Below are 20995 nucleotides of genomic sequence, written 5' to 3'. Positions count from 1 at the left end.
CTTAATATTACAGAATTAAGTGATGGTAAATTGCCCTGATATTATGGAACCAGAGGGCAAAGTAGTTATTGAAAGAATATATCAATCCCCTCCAGGAAAATATCCTAAAATGTAAACACCAAGGAATGTTGTGGCCAAATTCCAGAAGTATTAGATAAAAGAGAAAATCCTGCAAGCAGCCAGAAAGAAACAATTTAAATACCAAGGAGCCACAGTAAGGATTATGCAGGACCTCACTGCATCAACATTAAGGGATTGAAGATCCTGAAACAAGATATTTAGAAGAGCAAGGGAGCTTAGAATGCAATAAAGAATACACTATACTGCAAAACTGAGCCTTCTTTTTCAGGGGAAAAGATGGACATTTAATGAAATGGAAGAATTCCAAAAATTCTTGATGAAAAGAGCAGAACTAAATAGAAAATTTGGACATCAAACAGGAGCTTCAAGAGACACATGAAAAGGTTAAAAAAGGGGGGGGTGTAAAGGAAAAAACTGCTATCCTATAAGTTGAAACTGTCTATATCCCAGCATGGGAAAAAGATTCTCATAACTCTTGAGATTTGTAACTCTAGCAGAGACATTATACATAGCCAGAAGTGATGGACACTCATGACTTATTCATGAGAATGCTATCTAATGGGATGAAACTGGCTATAACCCTACTTGAGAGTAAGACTCTAATAACTCTCAAGAATTCTAACACTATTAGATAGAATGTACTTAGCTAGAAGTGGTGGGTACTCAGAAATTTCTGTAACTCAGATAGAATGATTTAAGAACATTACCTCCTTAAAAGGGGGGACAGGAAGGAGATAGGAGGAGGGACAGGACTGAATGGGGTAAATCTCATTACACTAAGAGTTAGAAAATACCAATGGTAAATAGAGGAGAAGAAGGGAGGAGATGAGAAACACCTCAATCTTCTTCTCATCAGACTTGGTTTAAAGTCAACTACATACATACTCAGTTAACTTAAAAAACATCTAACTTCTCAAGTATTAAAAGAGGAAGAGGGGAGGGGGGATGGCGAAAGGGAGAGGAAGAAAAAAGGGGAACTAACAAAAGGAAAGGAGCGGAAAAGGGAAAAATGGAAAAGGGAAAAGCAAAAGAAAGGGTAGGGAGGAGCTGGATATAGGAAGTCAAATACACTGAATGTGATGATATTCAGAAACAAAATACTGGGGAATATGGATAAGGAGGCAAGGGAAAATACAAACAGAGGAAAGATAGCATGGAGGGAAATAAAGAATTAGTAATCATAACTTTGAATGTGAATGGGATGAACTCTCCCTTAAAATGCAAGCGAATAGCAGAGTGGGTTAAAAACCAGAATCCTACAATATGCTGCTTGCAAGAAACTCATTTGAAGAAGAGAAATACATATAGAGTAAAAGTAAAAGGTTGGAGCAAAATATATTTTGCTTCAGCTAAATTGAAAAAAGCAGGGTTAGCGATCTGTTTCTCAGACAAAGCAGCTGCAAAAATAGATAGCATTAAAAGAGAAAAGGAAGGAAACTATATCCTCCTAAAAGGTGCCATAGACAATAAAGTTATTTCAATACTGAATATATGTATACCTAATTGGATAGCATCCAAATTCTTAGAGGAGAAGCTGAAAGAACTACAGGAAGACATAAACAGCACAAGTCTGATAGTGGGAGACCTCAACCTTCCTCTCTTAGATGTAGATAAATCAAATCAAAATATTGACAAGAAAGAAGTTAAGGAGGTGAATAGATTGTTATAAAAACTAGATGTGGTAGACTCATGGAGGTAATTGAATAGGGATAGAAAAGAATATACCTTTTTCTCTGCAGTACCTGGCACTTATATAAAAATAGATCATGTACTAGGACAAAAAAACCTAATGATCAACTGCAGAAAGACAGAAATAGTGAATAAATTTTTCTCAGATCACAATGCAATAAAAGTCATATGCGATTTTGGGACAGGGTAATACAGGCCCAGAGTCAATTGGAAACAGAATAACCTCATTTTAAAGAATGAGTGGAGCAAAAATCAAATTATAGAAAGAATTAATCATTTTATCCTTGATAATGACAATAATGAAACAACATACCAAAACCTATGGGATTCACTTAAAACAGCTGTCAGGGGATACACATTATATCTCTAATTGCTTACATGGATAAATTAGAGAAAGAAGAAATCAATGAACTAAACATGCAACTAAAAAATTAGAAAAATTAAAAATTAAAAACCCCCACTTTAATACCAAATTAGAAATTCTAAAAATTAAAGGAGAAATGAATAAAAGCAAAAGCAAAAACAACTATTGAATTGATAATAAAAGCAAAAGTTGGTTTTATGAAAAAAACAATACAATTGATAAACCTCTAGTCAATTTGATAAAAAAAAAAGAGAAAACCAATCTGCTAGTATCATAAATGAAAAAGGTGAACTTACCACCAATGAGGAGGAAATTAAAGTAATAATTTGGAATTATTTTGCCCAAATTTATGCCAATAAATTTTACAATCTAGGTTAAATGGATGAATATTTACAACCAATATAAGTTGACCAGGTTAAATGAAGAGGAGATTAAATTCCTAAACAATTCTGTCTCAGAAAAAGAAATTCAACAATACGTCATTGAACTCCCTAAGAAAAAATCTGCAGGGCTTGATGGATTCACTATTGAATTCTACCAAACATTTAAGGAACAATTAGTTCCAATTCCATATAAACTCTTTGGAAAAATAGGGGAAGATGGAATTCTGCCTAACTATTTTTATGACACCAATAAAGTGCTGATACCTAAACCAGGAAGAGTTAAAACATAGAAAGAAAATTATAGATGTATCTCCCTGAAGGAATATAGATGTGAAAATCCTAAAAAAAAAAATCTTAGCAAAACAAATACAACATGTTATCACTGGGTTAATACATTATGATCAAGTAGGATTTATCCCAGAAATGCAGGGTTGGTTCAATATTAAGAAAACTAGTATGATAAATTATATCGACATCAAACGTATCAGAAATTATATGATCATATTAGAAGATACTGAAAAAGCTTTTGACAAAATATAGCACCCATTCCTACTAAATGGAATAAATGGACTGTTCCTTGGAATAATTATCAGTATCTATGTGAAACCATCAACAAGCATTATATTCAATGGGGAGAGGCTAGAGGCATTCCCAGTAAGATCAGGGGTGAAACAAGGATGCTCCTTATTACCACTACTATTCAATATCATTGTAGAAATGTTAGCTTCAGCAATCAGAGAAGAAAAAAATGAAGGAATTAGAACTGGGAAGGAAGAAATTAAAATATCATTCTTTGCAGATGACATGATGTTATACCTAGAGAATGCCAAGAAATCATCCAAAAAACTACTGCAAAAAATTAGAAATTTTAGCAAAGTTGCATGATATAAAATAAACCCTCATAAATCCTCAACTTTTCTATTTATGACTAGCGAGATACAGCAGGAAGAGATAGAAAGAGAAAATCCCATTCAAAGTAACCTCAGACAATATAAAATACCTGGGAGTCTATTTGCCAAGGCAGACTCAGAAACTTTTTGAAAACAATTATAAAACACTTCTCACACAAATTAAGTCATATTTAAATAACTAGCCAAATATCAACTGATCATGGATAGGTACAGCTAACATAATAAAAATGACAATTCCACCAAAACTAAACTACCTGTTTAGTGCCTTACCAATCAAAATTCCAAAAATTACTTTAATGAGGTAGAAAAAGTTGTAAGTAAATTCATATGGAGAAATAAAATGTCAAGAATTTCCATGGGTTTAATGAAAAAAAGTACAAAAGAAGGGGGCTTAGCCCTACCAGATCTAAAATTATATTATAAAGAGTCAGTTATCAAAACTATCTGGTATTGGCTAAGAAATAGATTGTTGGACCAGTGAAATAGACTAGCTGCAAAAGTAGCAGGAAACAATTATAATAGTTTTCTGTTTGATAAACCCAAAGATTACAGCTATTGGGATAATAACTCTCTCTTTAATAAAAACTGCTGGGAAAATTGGAAGTTAATATGGACACAACTTAGATTAGACCTACACCTCACACCCTTTACCAAAATAAGATCCAAATGGATACAGGATTTAGACATAAGAAACAATACTACAAGCAAATTAGAAGGTCTATTCCAAGTTTCCCTGTCAGAGCTATGGAAAGCGAAACAGTTTATGACTAAGGAAGAGATGGAGAACATCACTAAAATTAAATTAGATGATTTCGATTACATTAAATTAAAAAAAACTTTTTCACAAATAAAACCACTGTAATCAAGATCAAAAGAAACGTAGTAAATTGGGAAACAATATTTATAACTAATATTTCTTTTTTCTTTTTTTTTTTTTTGGTTTTTGCAAGGCAAACGGGGTTAAGTGGTTTGCCCAAGGCCACACAGCTAGGTAATTTAATAAGTGTCTGAGACCGGATTTGAAGCCAGGTACTCCTGACTCCAGGACCGGTGCTTTATCCACTACACCACCTAGCCACCCCCACTAATATTTATTAAATAGACTTATTTATAAAAATATGGAGAACTAAGTCATATTTTTAAAAAAAAATCCATTCCCCAATTGACAAATTGTCACAGGATATGCAAAGGCAATTTACAGATGAGATCAAAGCAATCCATAGTCATATGAAAAATTGCTCTAAATCAATACTAATTAGAGAAATGCAAATTAAAGCTCCTCTGAGGTACCACCTCACACCTCTCAGACTGGCTAATATGACCAAAAAGGCTAAAGATCATTATTGGCAGGCTTGTGGGAAATCTGGGATACTCTTACATTGTTGGTGGAGCTGTGAACTCATGCAATCATTCTGGAAACAAATTTGGAGCTACACCCAAAGGGTAACAAAAAATTTGCATTATGTTTGTTGCAGCAATACCATTACTGGGTCTAAACCCTGAAGAAATGATGAAAAAGGGTACAAAAATATTCATAGCAGTCCTGTTTGTGGTGGCAAAGAATTGAAAATCAACTAAATGTATTTAAGTTGAGGAATGGCTTAGCAAACTGTGTTATATGTATGTCATGAACACTATTATTCTATTAGAAATCAGGAGGAACAGAAATTCAGAGAAACCTGGATGGATTTGCATGAACTGATGATGAGTGAGATGAGCAGTAACAGAAAAACACTGTCCACCCTAACAACAATGGGGGTGGTGATCAAGCTTGATGGGCATGCTCATTTCATCAGTGCAACAAGCAGGGACAATTTGGGGCTGTCTGTAATGCAGAATCTCATCTGTATGCAGATAAAGAACCATGGAGTTTGAATAAAATTCAAGGTCTATTCCCTTTAATTTATAAAAAAAACTGATGCTTTTTGTCTGATCTTTTTATCTCTTATACTTTATGTTTCTTCCTTAAGGGTATGATTTCTCCCTCATCACACTCAATTTGGATCAATGTACAACATGGAGACTATCTAAAGACTGACAGATTGCTTTCTGTGGGTGGGTGGGTGGAGGGAAGTGAGATTGGGGGGAAAACTGTAAAACTAAAAATAAATAAAATCTCTCATTAAAATATAAGCAATACTTGGCATAACATCTTTGGAAAGAAAACCCAAAATTAGGTCAAGAAAAGCTGGACATGGCTGAAACAACTTGGCAACATGACAAAATCTTTTTCTTCAATTATTTTTATTTTAGACAAACATTTATGTTCTTTACATTTAGTTGATTTGATGAAGGGCAACATTGTTTATAGTTCTTATGATACAAATGATCGTTCTTTTCTCATTGGAATTAATACACTGACAGATTAAAGAAATATCACTGGAAGAGTTTATATAAATTTTATCAAGTATCCAACAAATTATTTCATATTATTTTTGTAGATAGAATGAAAGCTAGATAAGAGTTAAGCTGTATTTTTAAATTTTATTTTTCAAGGCAATTTAGTTATGTGATTTGCCCTAGATTACACAGCTAAGTAAGTATTAAGTGTCTATGGCCAGATTTGTACTCAGGTCCTCCTAACTCCAGAGCCAGTGTGGTTTTTATTCTTTACTTGCTAAAGGACTGCATATTATGCTCACCTAATTTGTCTATAACCCCAAATTGAGAAGATTGCTAACAACTTGTATGATAGAATAAAAAGCAATAACGTTTTCAATAGAGTGATGGAGTAGATTATTTTTAAAATGATGAAATTGAATAGGAATAAATGCAAAGACATAGTCTTGTATTTTAAAATTCACTTTCACAAATGCTATATGGTGAGGTGTTACTAGGCAGATTTTTTCTGGTGGTTTTTATGGATTATAAGTTCAATGTGGGTCCATAGTACAATTTTGTGGGGTTAGGATCCATTACTAGAACTAGAGAGGCCATGATTAGGAAGATGATATAGTTTAATTGTACTCTGCCTTGGTTATGCCACATCTTACAGATTTTGCCAAGTTCAGATGTGGCGTTTTAAAGATAGCATCAATAAACTGGAAAATTTCCAAAGGAGAGTGACCAAGTTTTGTAAGATCTTGAATCTATAAGAGGATTAATTAAAAGAACTGGAAATCTTAACTTGGAGAAGAGATGACTTATTTGGGACATGATAGCTGTGTTCAAGAATTACCTTATAGATGAGATTTTAGTTTTGTTCTCCCTAGTTTCAAAAGAAAGAATCACAATCAGTGAGTAAATTTGCAGAGAGTAAAATTTTCACTTCTTATGAGGAAAATTTCCCATCAATTAAACATTTTGAAAAATACAATGAATTACCTTTGAAGGTATTGGATGATCTTTGGCCTGAGATCCACAATCAAATAGTGGAGACACATTTTGGTATTTTAGAATGAATTATTTTTTAGTATTTCTTGGACTAGATGTCAATCAGATTATTTTCTTATCCTTGGGTCAATGACTCTTTAAGACACTTTAATCACAGCAGCTCCATCAAGAGCAGACATTGTGTTTTTTTGTTTAATGGGTCTGAAATTTTGTGCCCATTTGGACCTTCCATTATCTCTTTCTAGTTTGAAGATGTTTCCAGTTAGTTCATTTTCAGCATAATGGTGAATAATGTATCCTGTTCACAATTGAGCAAATTCTGTACATGTATTTGCTCAGATTCTTTTTAGTGATTCACTAGTGTATCTCCTGAACCAGAATCAACATAATGATATTTTGCAAATCTCACTGCTATGCTACTAGAGAAATTTAAATGAATCTATGATTTCACTGATGGAGTGCTCCCTCTACCTGAGTTCATTCCATCTCTATGCTGTTAAAAATGTTTAAATGTATGTATGATTTCCGTGAGGGGAGGACTCCCTCCAAATAAGTTCATTCCATGTGATTTACCCATATGCAAATTTCCACAGAGGCCCTCCTTTCATTTTAATGTCTGTAAGTTCGCCTTAAGTCTCTGAGGTATCTATATATTGTCTCAGGCCCATCCCACTTCCATTAGCATTATTTTTCTTTAATATCTTCTATTATATATATATATATATATATATATATATGTATTTATCATGATACCATGATCAAATTTTAATAAAATGATTGTTGAATACTATTACTAGTTTTACAACTAAAACATATATTTTTTTATCTGAGCTTAAGTTGTTCTAAGAATAATACCTAACAACAGAAAACTGGGAACCAGGAAAGAAGACTATTTCTAATATTGTACATTGTCCAAAAGTTTTTTGGTACATTTTTAAAAAGGGAATATAAATGACAGTATATTTCATGACATATTAGACATTTAAAAAGGTTGTTAAATATTTAGCAAGGACCCATTTCCTAGATCTCTAATTGACTTCTCTACCAAGGAAATTACTGAATTGCAGAGTAGACTTCAAAAACTTGTAAATCTGTATTGCAGATTGAAAGGAAAGGTTATTTTTGTTTTAGGATGGACATTATTCATCTTTATTTAGCTCACCTGAGACTGGAAATGAGCCCCATAAAGCTTAGCATTAGTCAGAAATATTTTTTTGAGTTCTCACTTTTAGTTGAGGACTGCACTCAAAGTTTGATTAAGAAAGAGAATCATAGCAGAAAAATACAATGGAATAATTGCCCTCTTCCCCTTCCCCCAATTTTGTAATAAATCATTTTCCACATTCTTTCCTAGTATGTATTTCCTTTCTTCATAAGATTTTCAAGTGTACCATCTACCCATCACCTGAAGACAAGCCTTACATTAGAAGCAGATAGAGAGGAGGAAAACCCTAAAACTTGCAATACTAAAATATCCCTGCAAATTTACAAGTAATCTTCACCACCATCAGAGATGCCATACTGTTATTTGTGAATATGAAACAAGGTTTTCAGATGTTTTTTCAAGGTCACTGGGTAAAGTTAATTAATTACATTCAGCCTGCTGTATCATGGCAATAAAAATGCTAAACTTTTCCAGTCCTCCCTCTAAATAATCATTGAGACTAAACATTTGCTAAGAATATTTAAAGAGGATTTAGTTAGCCTATTTTAGGGCATTCTTATCTTAGAATTCTTTGTGACAGCTGTGATTTAAGATTACAGTCTTTTCAATTTCTTTGCTTTGGCATGAGTACACCATCATGTGGTAAAAGACCTGCCTAACACCAGGGCTATAAATGCCAAGAAGCACAATTCAGCCACTTCCTTTCTAAATGGAATAAGGTTGCAATATTCCATCTTTCTGGCCAAATTTCCTTTAAATTTATGAGTAAAGTAAGCACTGAGGTTCATGTTTTCTCTTTATTTCCACTTGCTAGGGAATTATTTGAGTTTTGTACATTTTCCTAAGCTCTTAACATCAGTTAATTAATCATCTGGGTTAATTGAATTGAGTGAGATGAGTTCTAGGATCATAGATTTAGAGCTAAAAAGTGACATAAAGATTAACTAGTCCAATCCCTAAAACCCAACTACTTGATTTTACAAATGAAGAAATAGTAACCCAAACAGGATAAGAGACTTGATCATAATTTTTTAAAAAAGTCAGTTAGTAGCTTTTGTGATATTTAAACCCAGGTGTACCTAGTCTAACTTATCCAGTTCTCTATTCAATTACACCATGAAACTTCTCAATAAACAGTACCTGGAGTAGAATTATAGATTCAGATGGGAAAATGATTTTAACGGTCTACTAATTCAATGCCCTCCTTTTGTAGAGGAGGAAACTGAAAGCCAGAGACATTAAATTAAGTGTCTAGAACCACAAACATAATACATATGCTTATATGTACATATGACTCTGCAGAGGGAGAATGTATTAAAATAATAATGCTAGGTAACATTTATATTGTATCTCCTAGTTGTTTATATACATCAAAACACCTTGGGAAGTAGTTATTATTATCTACTGCTTTTAATAGTAATATTATGTTATACTATTGTTATCTCCATTTTACAGAAGAGGAAGCCAATAGAGGTTAAATTTACATCCTCAGGGTCATATAGCTAGATAAGTTCTGAAATTGAATTTGAACTCAAGAATCTGAGAATTTAGAACCATGATCTGTCACATAAATCTAGAGGTTTGTTATTTGTATAGAAAACATGTAGGAAATACCAGAATATAACTCATGTTATCAAGAATGACATAAAAAATTATCAAATCTGTAACAGAGAACTACTAGGGAAGGAACAGAACATTGACAGGGCATTATAACACATTTTAAGATTTGTTGAACTGTGTCATATTATATTTTATGAAGGCAATTTATTTCCTTCAAATTTTTGAGGATATTCCCATACTCTTGGAAGCCTTCTATTAAAGGCTTATAAGAAAAATCTCTATCAACCTCTTAAATACTTTACATAGGCTAGTGAGTCATCTGACTGCTACCTGTATTGGCATGCCCTCCTAGCAAGATTGGCATTGGCTTGGGCCTATTACAAGTATTAGACTTTGATAGAGAGTGATAGTACAGGGAAGCAAAAGTAACTAAGAATGTATTAGCACACACATTACCTATCAGTCATTCAACATAGTATAAAATCCCTGAGCAAATGGGATATAAAGCATATAAAAGTGAAATGTTGGGATATGAGCAAAGAGAAATTCTAGAAACTTGTTTAATTTTATAAATATGGGGTAATGTTCAAGGAGGTGAAAATAAAACAAAACAAACAAAAACATGGCTGGGATGTCAAAAGGGTGACTTGGGGCAATAGGAAAATATCAAGTATTTGGATGGAAACAGGGAAGGATCAAGTCTTCATAATTTACCTACAAATTTCCTTGCCTTTGTAAAATAATTAATTCTGAATTATAGGAAGAAAAGGATGACTTAATTTCTAAAGAAGTTGGTTTTGAAAGCAAGAAAACCTAGATTCAAGTTTTTCCTCTTCTGTCCACTGTTTTTATAGCTGAACAAATCATTTAACCTCACGTAGTTATCTGCATCTCTCAGTCAATAAATTGCATCAAGGAAGTTAACCTACATACTCAACACCAAGCAGCTAGATAACTTAGTAGATAGAGCACAGGCCCTGGAGTTAGGGGGATCTGAGTTCAAATTCTGCCTCAGATACTTATGAGCTATGGAACCCTGGACAAGTCACATAAACCTCATTACCTCACAGTCAGTGCTATCTCCAGTCATCTTGATTCATGTCTGGCTACTTGGTCCCAAATGATTCTGGAGGAGAAAATTAGGAAGATGATTCAGCACAGCATTCCCCTCACTCAAATCCTTTCATGTGCATGCCATGATCACCTCCCTGATGTCATGGTCTGGTCTATGTATGCAGAGGACAAACTTCATTATTGATAATGATGACGCTTTCCTATGTATATTCAATGAAAAATTCAAAATCAATGTATAAATTGAATTTTAATGTTCATGATACCTCCCAAAAATTAGGGAAGAAATAGATCATAAATCTTTCACAACTACAGATGAATTTTTATTCTGTTGAAGAAATTGAAAATGACAAAATAGAAAACTCTGATGACATGATACTGAAAGATTTCTGATATAAAACTTAATGCATCTAGGATAAGAAAGGAAAAGTTCAAATGGAAAAAAATGTCTATATAAGATTTCTTTTTGTTACTTCTTTTTAATGATATTTTAATTTTACAAATAGTTTCTATGAAAGTTTTTCAACATTGATTCATATACATATGTATATTTTAAGTTACAAAATTTCCTTCCACCTTTCCTTCCCACAGTGACAAAGGGAAAGATTAACAGTAAGATTAACATTGTACATACATATTTATGATAAGCATGTTTACAGAGTAGTCATTTTTGGTATGAGAGATTAGGATTAAGGGGAAGAGAAACATAAGAGAGATTTTTAAAAAGAGTTTTAAAACTTTCTTTTGGTTGTGTTTTGTTTTTCTTCCTCTGGATGGGGATAACATTGTCCAGATAATACAGTTGTCCTAACTCTCTGAACTGCTGAGAGGAGCTGTTTCCATAAAGGTTGATCATTTCACAATAGGTTATTGTTAAGTTGTACATTTTTGTCTTGGTTCTGCTCCCTTCAATCAGCATTACAATCCTATAATTCACTTCTCTAGATTCCAACAATTTATGGTTTCTTGTAGAACAATAATATTCCATAGTATTCATGTACCATAATTTGTTTAATCATTCCCCAATGGACATACCCTGAATTTCCAAATGTGTGCCACTACAAAAAGAGCTTCTAAGAATATTTTAGAATATGTGGGACTTTTCCCATTTTTTTATGGTTTCTTCTGGATATAGGCCTAGAATTAGATTTGTGGAGGCAAAGGAAATGAAAGGTTTTATTGCTCTTTGGGCATAGTTCCATATTACTCTCCAGAATGGTTGGATCATTTCACAACTCCACCAGCAATACGTTGATGTCCCAATTCTCCAAAAACCTTCCCAACATCTTAACATTTTCCCTGTTTGTCATCATTTGATAAATATCTATTCATATCCTTTGACTATCAATTGGGGAATGATTTGTAACTTCATAAATTTGATGCTAATCTCTATATAATTTAGAAATGAGGCCTTTATGGACAAAGGATGTGACTAGACAATTTTCCAATGAAGAAATTGAAGGTATAGATAGTCATATGAAAAAATGCACCAAATCTTTATTGATTAGAGAAATGCAAAATAAAACAGCTATGAGGTATTTTCTCATGTCTATCAGATTGACTAACATGACAAAAGGGAAAATGATCAGTAATGGAGATGTTGTAGGAGAATTGGGCCCTTAATGCATTACTCATGGAGTTGTGAAGCGATTCAATCATTATGGAGAGAAATATGGATTTATGTCTGAGGAAAAATAAAACTGTTAATATCCTTTTACCCAGCAATTCCAATTCTAGGCCTATATCCAGAAGAAATTAAAAAAATGGGGCAAGTCCCACATGTTCCAAAATATTCATAGAAGCCTCTTTTTGTAGTGGCAAAGAATAGGTAATTGAAGAGATGTCCACCAATTGGGGAATGGTTAAATAAGTTATGGTACCTGAATATTATGAAATACTATTATTCTATAAGAAACAATAAATGGTCAGACTCTAAGAAAACATGGAATGAATTACAGCATCTGATGCTGAGGGAAGGGAGCAAGGGAATAATATTAACAATAACACATATCCATATCCTTTAAGTCCAGTCTCTTCAATTATGTTTGACTCTTTAATTATCCTAAGAGAAATAAAATTCTCAAGAATTAGAGGTGCTATATTTTCACTTTTTGGATTGTATAAAATTTCATGGTTTTTACTAACATTTGTTTTGTTTTATTTTGCTTTTTTCCTTCCCCTTTTTATCTACCTTTTTATGTGTCTCTTAAGTTGTGTATTTGGTGATTGACTTCTCTGTTCAGTTCTTATCTTCATGTTAGGAAACTTTCTGAGTGTTCTATTTTGTTATACATTCATCTTTTCCTCTCACAGAATATACTTAATTTTGCAGGGTAGTAAATTCTTGCTTGTAATCCGAGGTGTTTTGCCCTTTGATATATGGTATTCAAAGTCCTCTGGTCCTTCAGTGTTAAGACTGATAGGTCCTGAGTGAGTCTTTGCATTTAAATTGTTTTCTTTTGGCTGTATTTTCTCCTTTATTTGAGAGTTTTGGAATTTGGGTATAACAGCCTCTGGAGTTTTAATCCTGGGGATGTATTTCCGGAGGGGTTCTTTGTATTCTTACAATTACTTTGTTGTCTTCTTGTTCTAGCAGATTTGGACAGATTTCCCTGATAATTTCCTCCTTTCTAGATTCCATTTTTGAACTCAGATTTCTGAGAGTCTGATGTTTATTAGATTATCTCTCCTAGATCTACTTTCCAGGTCATTTGTTTTTTTCTAAAATGTACTTTACATTTTCTTCAATTTTTTCAAACATTTTATTTTGTTTGATGGGATCTTGTAATCTCATGGATTCATTGGTTTCTATTTGTTCAATTCTATTTTGGGGGGGTTATTTTCTTCAATTAGCTCATGTTTCCTTTTACAATTCATTATTTTCACTTTTAGCATAGTAGATTTCTTTGGTCAATTTTTCATAATTTTCCTGCATTACTCTCATTTCTTTTTTTCCATTATTCTTTTTTCCTTTCTTCTTTGATTTTTAAATTCTTTTCAAAGATCTTCTATTACCTTTTGGATTTGAGTTCCATTCACAGATTCTTTCGATATTTTCTCCCAGTGATTTTTCATTGATTTCTTCTTTCAACATGGCATTGATGTCATCTTTATCTCCAAAATAATACTATATAATCAGTGCTTTTTTAGCTTTTTTGTTTCTGTTTGTTGTTTTAGCTTTACTCCCAGGGAATTGGGAAGATAGAACCAAGGTGTTTGTTTAATGTAAAGACTGGGATCTGATCCCTGGTTTGTTGACCAAGATGCCTGTGAAGTCCAGGTCTTGTCTTTTCAGAGGTTCATTTCCTCCTCTATGTCCAGGTTCTGACTTGCAGTGGTTTGTTCCCAACTCAGTCATGTCTTTTGCCCCAGTGTTCTTATAGTACAGATTTTCTTTGAGGTTTGAACCACCCACCCCAGCTAGCTATCTATCTGCCTGGACTTTGCTGTTGTCAAGCTGTTGGGACTTGGACCGTGGCTAAACAATTTCCACTCATTTTCCTGCTCTCCTACCTCCTGGGCTTCACTTCCCCTTTTCCTCCAAAGAGAGACCTTCACTGAAGATCTTCCAAAATGTTTACTGTTGAAAATTTTTTTGGATCTCTTTTTCTTGAAGGGATCTGTAGCTTGAATGTCTTTGCAGAGGCTTCATTTATCTTTGGTAGGGAAAAGTTCTGGGAGCATGTTAACTTCATACCACCATCTAATATCAGATTTCTCAGATAAGGGTTTGGTATCCATAAAATATGGACAAACCTATATGTGCATTTATATATAATTATGTTATATCTCTCTATAAATATATCTGAATATATACTTACCCACATCTATGTATGTATATATATATATAATATATATATAATATATATGCATATATATATATATATATATATATATATAAAGACATGTTTATATATTGCTTGTGGAGTTGTGAAGTGATTGAACCATTATGGAGAAAAATGTGGAATTATGTCCAAATAACAATAAAACTGTTAATACCATTTGACCCAGAAATTCTAGTTCTAGGTCTATATCCAGAAGAAATTATGAAAAATGGGAAATCTTACATGTTCCAAAATATTCATAGGAGACTTTTTCTAGTATCAAAGAATTAGAAATTGAGAGAATGACCACCAATTGGGGAATAGCTAAATAAGTTATGGTACATGAATTCTATGGAATATTATTGTTCCATAAGAACAAAAATTTCAAAAGGCAATTTAATTGTTCTATAAGGCAACCATAAATGGTTAGACCCTAGAGAAACATGGATTGACTTACAGGATCTGATGCTGAGTGAAGGGAGTAGAACCAAGAGAAAAATGTACATATTAACAACATCATTGTAATATGAACAATCTTGATGGAAGCAGCTCCCCTCAGCAGTTCAGAGAGATAGGACAATCTTATTAGATTGGCTATGGACAATGTTATTCCCATCCAGAGGCAAAACAAAACAAAACAAAAACAAAAACAAAAACAAAGCAAAGCAAAACAATCCCTTAGAATCTGATGAATACTTCATAAAAATTATTTGTTATGTATCTCTTTCCCCTAATCCTAATTCCTTATACTGAAAAATGACTAATCTTTTATCAAAAATTTATTAAAATATGTTTATCAAAAATATGTCGGTAAAATTTTAACCTGCCCACTGTTGAGGAGGGATGGAAAAGAAGAGAGGAAAGAAATTTTATAACTTAAAAATATTGACATGCATATGGATAAAAATAAATGAAAAGTTTATATTAAAAAATAAAATAATAATTGTGATATCATTATATGTAAATTAATATAATACAAAATGCTTTTATACATGATCTCATTTGATATAGTAACCCTTTGTGTTAAAAAGGAAAATAACAGTTTATAATACACAAATGAGAGCTGTTTTTAGATAACAAAAAAGTATCCCCAGAACCAAAATTTCAAAATTAAATTTAAATTTTAAAAAATATATAACTAAAAAGATATAAGATAAATCACATCACTTTTAAAACCCTCATTTATAATGAAAGTAAATTGAATTGATACATAGGACAGGAAAAGATTTAATATAACTACATGAATGTCTAAATGTTCATGACAATGTTCATGACATCAATATGCTCCATTTAGTTCTAAATCAAAATAATAGAAGGAAGAACAAAAATTGGCAAATAAATAATTGTGTGTGTATGTGTGTGTGTGTGTGTGTGTGTGTATATGTATATATATATATATATATATATATATATATATATATATATATATGTGTATTGGGTTAATTAGATATCCTTTCCATTAAATTATTATAGTAGATATTTCTAGTCATTACTAAGTGTGGATTTTAAGGACTATAAGTATTTTTGATCTTACATAAGAATAATATATGGTATAAATAACATGGACCACTATCCAATGACACAACTTCTAGGCACATCAAAACCTAACATAATCAAAATTATTACTACTGATCCCAAATAACAAATTACATTTTATCAAGGGTCACCAGGTATTTCCAAAACCTGGGGGCAAAAGATTCACTTTGCTTTATGGGAGTTTTTATAATCACTAATCCCATTGTATCAAGGGTCGCTGGATATCATGAGAGACATCATGGAGAGGGAAGCATTCACTTTGCTCTATAGAAGTTTTTAGCATAATGATAAGGCACTTCTTTTAATGAAATGTTTAATATCCATCTTCTCTACTTCATCCTGAACAGTCCCTCATCCTATTTTGGGGGGCTACTCCCTTCTTTGTTTGGACATGTCAGAGGTAGTTTTTCAGATACTGCCTTCTGATCAGCAAAGTGTATAAAAATTCTAGTCTAGGACTCGATTTTAGGTATCTGATTCTCCAGCAAAGATGTAATCAAGGAAATTAGAGAAATAATTTAAAAAATGCATGTTAACATAATTTTGTTTTGCTCTTCAGGTCAAAATCTGGAAATTAACATTTATCCCTTATTTGGACACACTGAAAGTTAACAAATATTTAATTCAATTAATATTTTAAAGACCAAACTCGCAGAAATCCTTACTACAAATCATGGTAATAAGAACAAAGAATTCACATTTAAATGAAGACTAAATAATATAAACCTTAATATAAAATTGAGAGGATAATTAATAACAAAAGGAGAAAATTATTATTAACAATTAGGCAATTGTATGCCAACAAAGCCAAAAGTTATATTATATGGATATTTACAAAAATATAAAATATCCAGATTAATAGAAAAGAAAATAACAAATTTGAATAATCAGATCTCAGAAAGAACCCAGTTTCCCTTTATTGTCAATTCTCTTTGTTTTCTTACAGTATTCATGGGAATGAATTTTTAAAAAATCAAAAAACATTAAAAAACCCCAAAAGAATTATAATGTGGGGCATTGATACCATCATATTTCCTTACTGCCTCAATTCTAGCTCTTTTATGAAATCACTCATTTCTTCCCAACTTTTCTATTTTTTGAGGTCATCACCTCTTTTCCATTCCCTTAAGATTTTCAACCTTGAAGTCATCTCAAATTTTTTTCATCCTCCTTACTCTTGTCTACTTAATTGCCAAATCTGGTGGATTCTATCTTCACAACATATTTTATCATCCATTATCTTCTCCTAATTTATATGTCCTCCACACTAACACAAGCTCTCTTCACCTATCACCAAATTTATTGCAATAGTATTTAAATTGAGCTCTGTCCAGATAATTTTTTTCCTAATCTATCTACCATAGAGTTGCCAAAAGAATATTTACAAATCAAGGGTCTGATGATATTATTACCTTTTTCAAGAAATATTAATGGTTCCATCTTGTCTACAGGACAAAATGTCAGCTCTTTTTATTGATTGTTATAACCCTTCACCATGGAATCAATTCTACAGTTAGAGGTTTATCAAATATTACTCTTTCACACAATCTATGTTCCAGCCAAAGTGGTCTCCCTGCTGTTTCACGTATCAAGAATTCTGTCTTTTTTTCTCTTTCTCTTTCTACAGGCTCTTCCTTATGCTTGGAATGTTTTTTCTCCCTATCCTGTAGAATTAAGCTTGCTTCAAAACTCTGCTGTTTCTTATATGAAATCTATCTTTAATCCAAGCAGTTGCTGGCGTTCTCTTTCCTAACTTAATTATTTATTATATATTTAATTTCTATGAATGTCTTGTTTTCCAGTAATAAAAATTACTCTTTTTGTGTATTTTATTTATTTTTCTAACTACATGAAATGATAATTTTTTGACAATCAAAATGTACATTTTAAAAGATGAGCATGTTTATAACTTATCTTTGAATATTCAATAGCTATCATAGTGGCAGGCATGTGATTGTTAATAAAAGCTAGTGGGAGTGAAAAATAGTTCTATTGGCAGGAAATATCAATCATTATAACTTCCAGGACACATAAATTACTTTGTTCCCCTTTTTCATTTGCTGCCTGGTAAAAGAATGAGTGAATGAGTCAAAGAATGAATGGAAAAACACATTAAGTACTTGGTTAAGTTCTTGAGATACAAATAAATAAACAAAACAATCTTTTTTTTTTAAGCTATCCACATTCAAAAGAGAATGAGGGACAAAACACACCTTTGTGTGGGGAGGGCAATACTGTTTCAGTTGCAATTTCCTTGGGAAAAAATACTGGTACTTGAAGTATATCAGCAAAGGATAATGCTAAAGAATCTTCTTCAATATCATATCCATTGCAAAGCCAATAAAATTAAAGGGGAATTTGGCAATAGGATGAGGGAAAGGCAGTTAGCTGTAGTAATTGTGGGGAAATTATTGAAACAAGTTTGTCTGTTAAAGGTTTCATTTCTCAAACATAGAACACTGAGTTAATTCTATAAAAAATAAATGCCTTTCCCAAATTTATAAACAATCTAAAGAAATAAACAGTATTCAGATGAGGTTGTCAATATTATCTATGGCCATATTTTATTTAAAGAAAGATTTTATTTATTTTGTGTTTGACAATTTTTCCTCCATTCTTGCTTCCCTCCGCCCACTCCCCACAGAAGGCATTCTGCTAGTGTTTACTTTGGTTCCAGGTTATACATTGATCTCAGTTGAATGTGATGACAGAGAAAAATCATATCCTTAAGGAAGAAAATAAAGTATAAGATAGTAAAATTACATAATAATATAATGCTTTTATTCTAATTTGATGGTAATAGTCTTTGGTCTTTGTTCAAAGTCAATACTTTCTCTGGATACAGATGGTATTCTCCATTGCAGATAACCCAAAATTGTCACTGATTGTTGCACTGAAGGGATGAGCAAGTCCATCAGGGTTGATCATCACCCCCATGTGGCTGTTAGGGTGTATATTGTTTTTCTGGTTCTGCACATCTCACTCAACATCAGTTCATGTAAATCTTTCCAGGGTTCACTGAATTCCCATCCCTCCTGGTTTCTAATAGAACAATACTGTTCCATGTCTCATATATATATATATATATATATATATATATATATATATATGTGTGTGTGTGTGTGTGTGTGTGCATCACAGTTTGGTAAGTCATTTGCCAATTGAATGACATTCACTTAATTTACAATTTTTTGTATGGCCATATTTTTTTTTTAAATTCTAACTCCCTATTTATTGGAGAAATGCAAATTAAAGCAATTCTGATGTGCTATCTTATACCTATTGTATTGGTTAAAAGGACAGAAATGGAAAATGACAAATGTTTGGAGGGAGATAGGAGGAAAATCAGGAATTTATACATCGTTGAATACAAATATACAAAATAATAGCAATATCATAGGATGATCAGCTTTTCTAAGCCAAGATGCAGCCAAAGATAACTCTGAAGAGTTTATGTTAAAGAAAACGATTCATTCCCAGAGAAAGAACTGATGGTGTCTGAATGCCGATTGAAGCATACCTCAAAAAAAAAACCACCCAAACCAAAAAAAATTACAACAGTATCATGTAACTGTCAATTATAATAAACTTATCAAGGAAAGTTCTAAAAGATTTGTGATGGAAAATGTTGTTCACAACAAAAGAAAAAAAAATTGTGAGATCTGAAAACAGACCAAATTATACTATTTTTAGTTTTAAAAATTGTTTTATGTTTTTTTTCTTTTTCTCATGGTATTTTCCCTTTTTTAGTTGTTTCTTCATTCACAGCATGACTTATATGAAAATATGCTAAGCATGATTGTATAGGTACAACTTAGATTACTTGCTGGCATGAGGGATAAATGAAAGGGAGGGAGGGGGGGAGAAAATATGGAATTCAAAAAGTTATTAAAAGTGTATGTTGAAATTTATCTTTGCATGCAATTAAAAATAAAATAACATTCAAAAGATATTTTCTTCACTGAAAAAATGAAAGTATTTCTAATATTAACACAGTTTTTAGTGCAAGCCCTTTTTATTGAGACTTTTATTTTTCCAATCTTCAGTAGCTTTGGTTTTTGGGTAACTCACTGAGAACAGGAGTCATCCAGAAACACTTCTATAAAAGGTGACTCTTGATCTGAGTCTTGGAAGAAATTTGGAATGCTCAGATATGAATGGCAAGAAAAAACAGATGAATAGCCTGCATGTTTCACTGGTAGAGACCTAGAAGAAAGTTCCATTTTATTGCTAAGATACTGTGTGGTAAATTTACTAAAACATATGAGCAAGAATCATCCAGAATGAGATAATGTGAATAGTGGTAGATCGTAGATCTATTGAATTATGCAAATTGAAGTTCAGAAGTTCAAGAGTTTAAAGTGAATTTGAGGAGGCAGTAAAAACTTATAGGTTAATAGAGTATTTTTTTAAAAAATTATCATTTAACAAATTAAATTTCCCAAGGTCAGGCAGGTAGTAGATAATAAAATGAATCTGAATACACCTTTTGATTCAACCAACTTTTAGTGAATGTTTTTATATTATTTATTTATTTATTTACTTATTAGAGTGCATTTTTATTGACAATTTAATACTAGCCCCTTTCTCCTGTAAAATGTATATTTATTTTGTAAAATAATTATTTCACTTTTGTGTATGTATCACTAGTGTTCCATTTGATAAAATACAGTGAAGGTATTATGTAAATGCTTGATGAACTGAATTGAATTGATTATAAATCCAGCTATTCTTACCCTGGTTCAGAAAAAAAATTGTAAATTGAAATGAGTATTGGGCAAGCCACTTAACCCCATTGCCTTGAAAATTCTTAAAAAAATTAAAATGAGTACTGATAAATCTGATGAGAGGAGAGCAAAGTGAACATTTATAGAAAGAGAGCAGAGTGACCAAAAATTACATTAACAATAAGACAGAGGCATGAAGATAATTAGGTAAAAAAAACTACAGGTTTGACTAGGGAGAATCAAAAGAGAGGAATGAATATAAGAAATATTTCTAGAGAAGAAAGTGCATGGTGTAAGACCAAATAGATATAAAATATGGGGGAAAAAACAAACAAAAAAAAAGAAGATGGC

The sequence above is a fragment of the Macrotis lagotis genome, chromosome 1 (assembly GCF_037893015.1).
Source record: "Macrotis lagotis isolate mMagLag1 chromosome 1, bilby.v1.9.chrom.fasta, whole genome shotgun sequence".
Classification (NCBI taxonomy): Eukaryota; Metazoa; Chordata; class Mammalia; order Peramelemorphia; family Peramelidae; genus Macrotis; species Macrotis lagotis.
The sequence above is the reverse complement of the archived record's forward strand: the minus strand, read 5'-3'. Positions refer to the sequence as shown.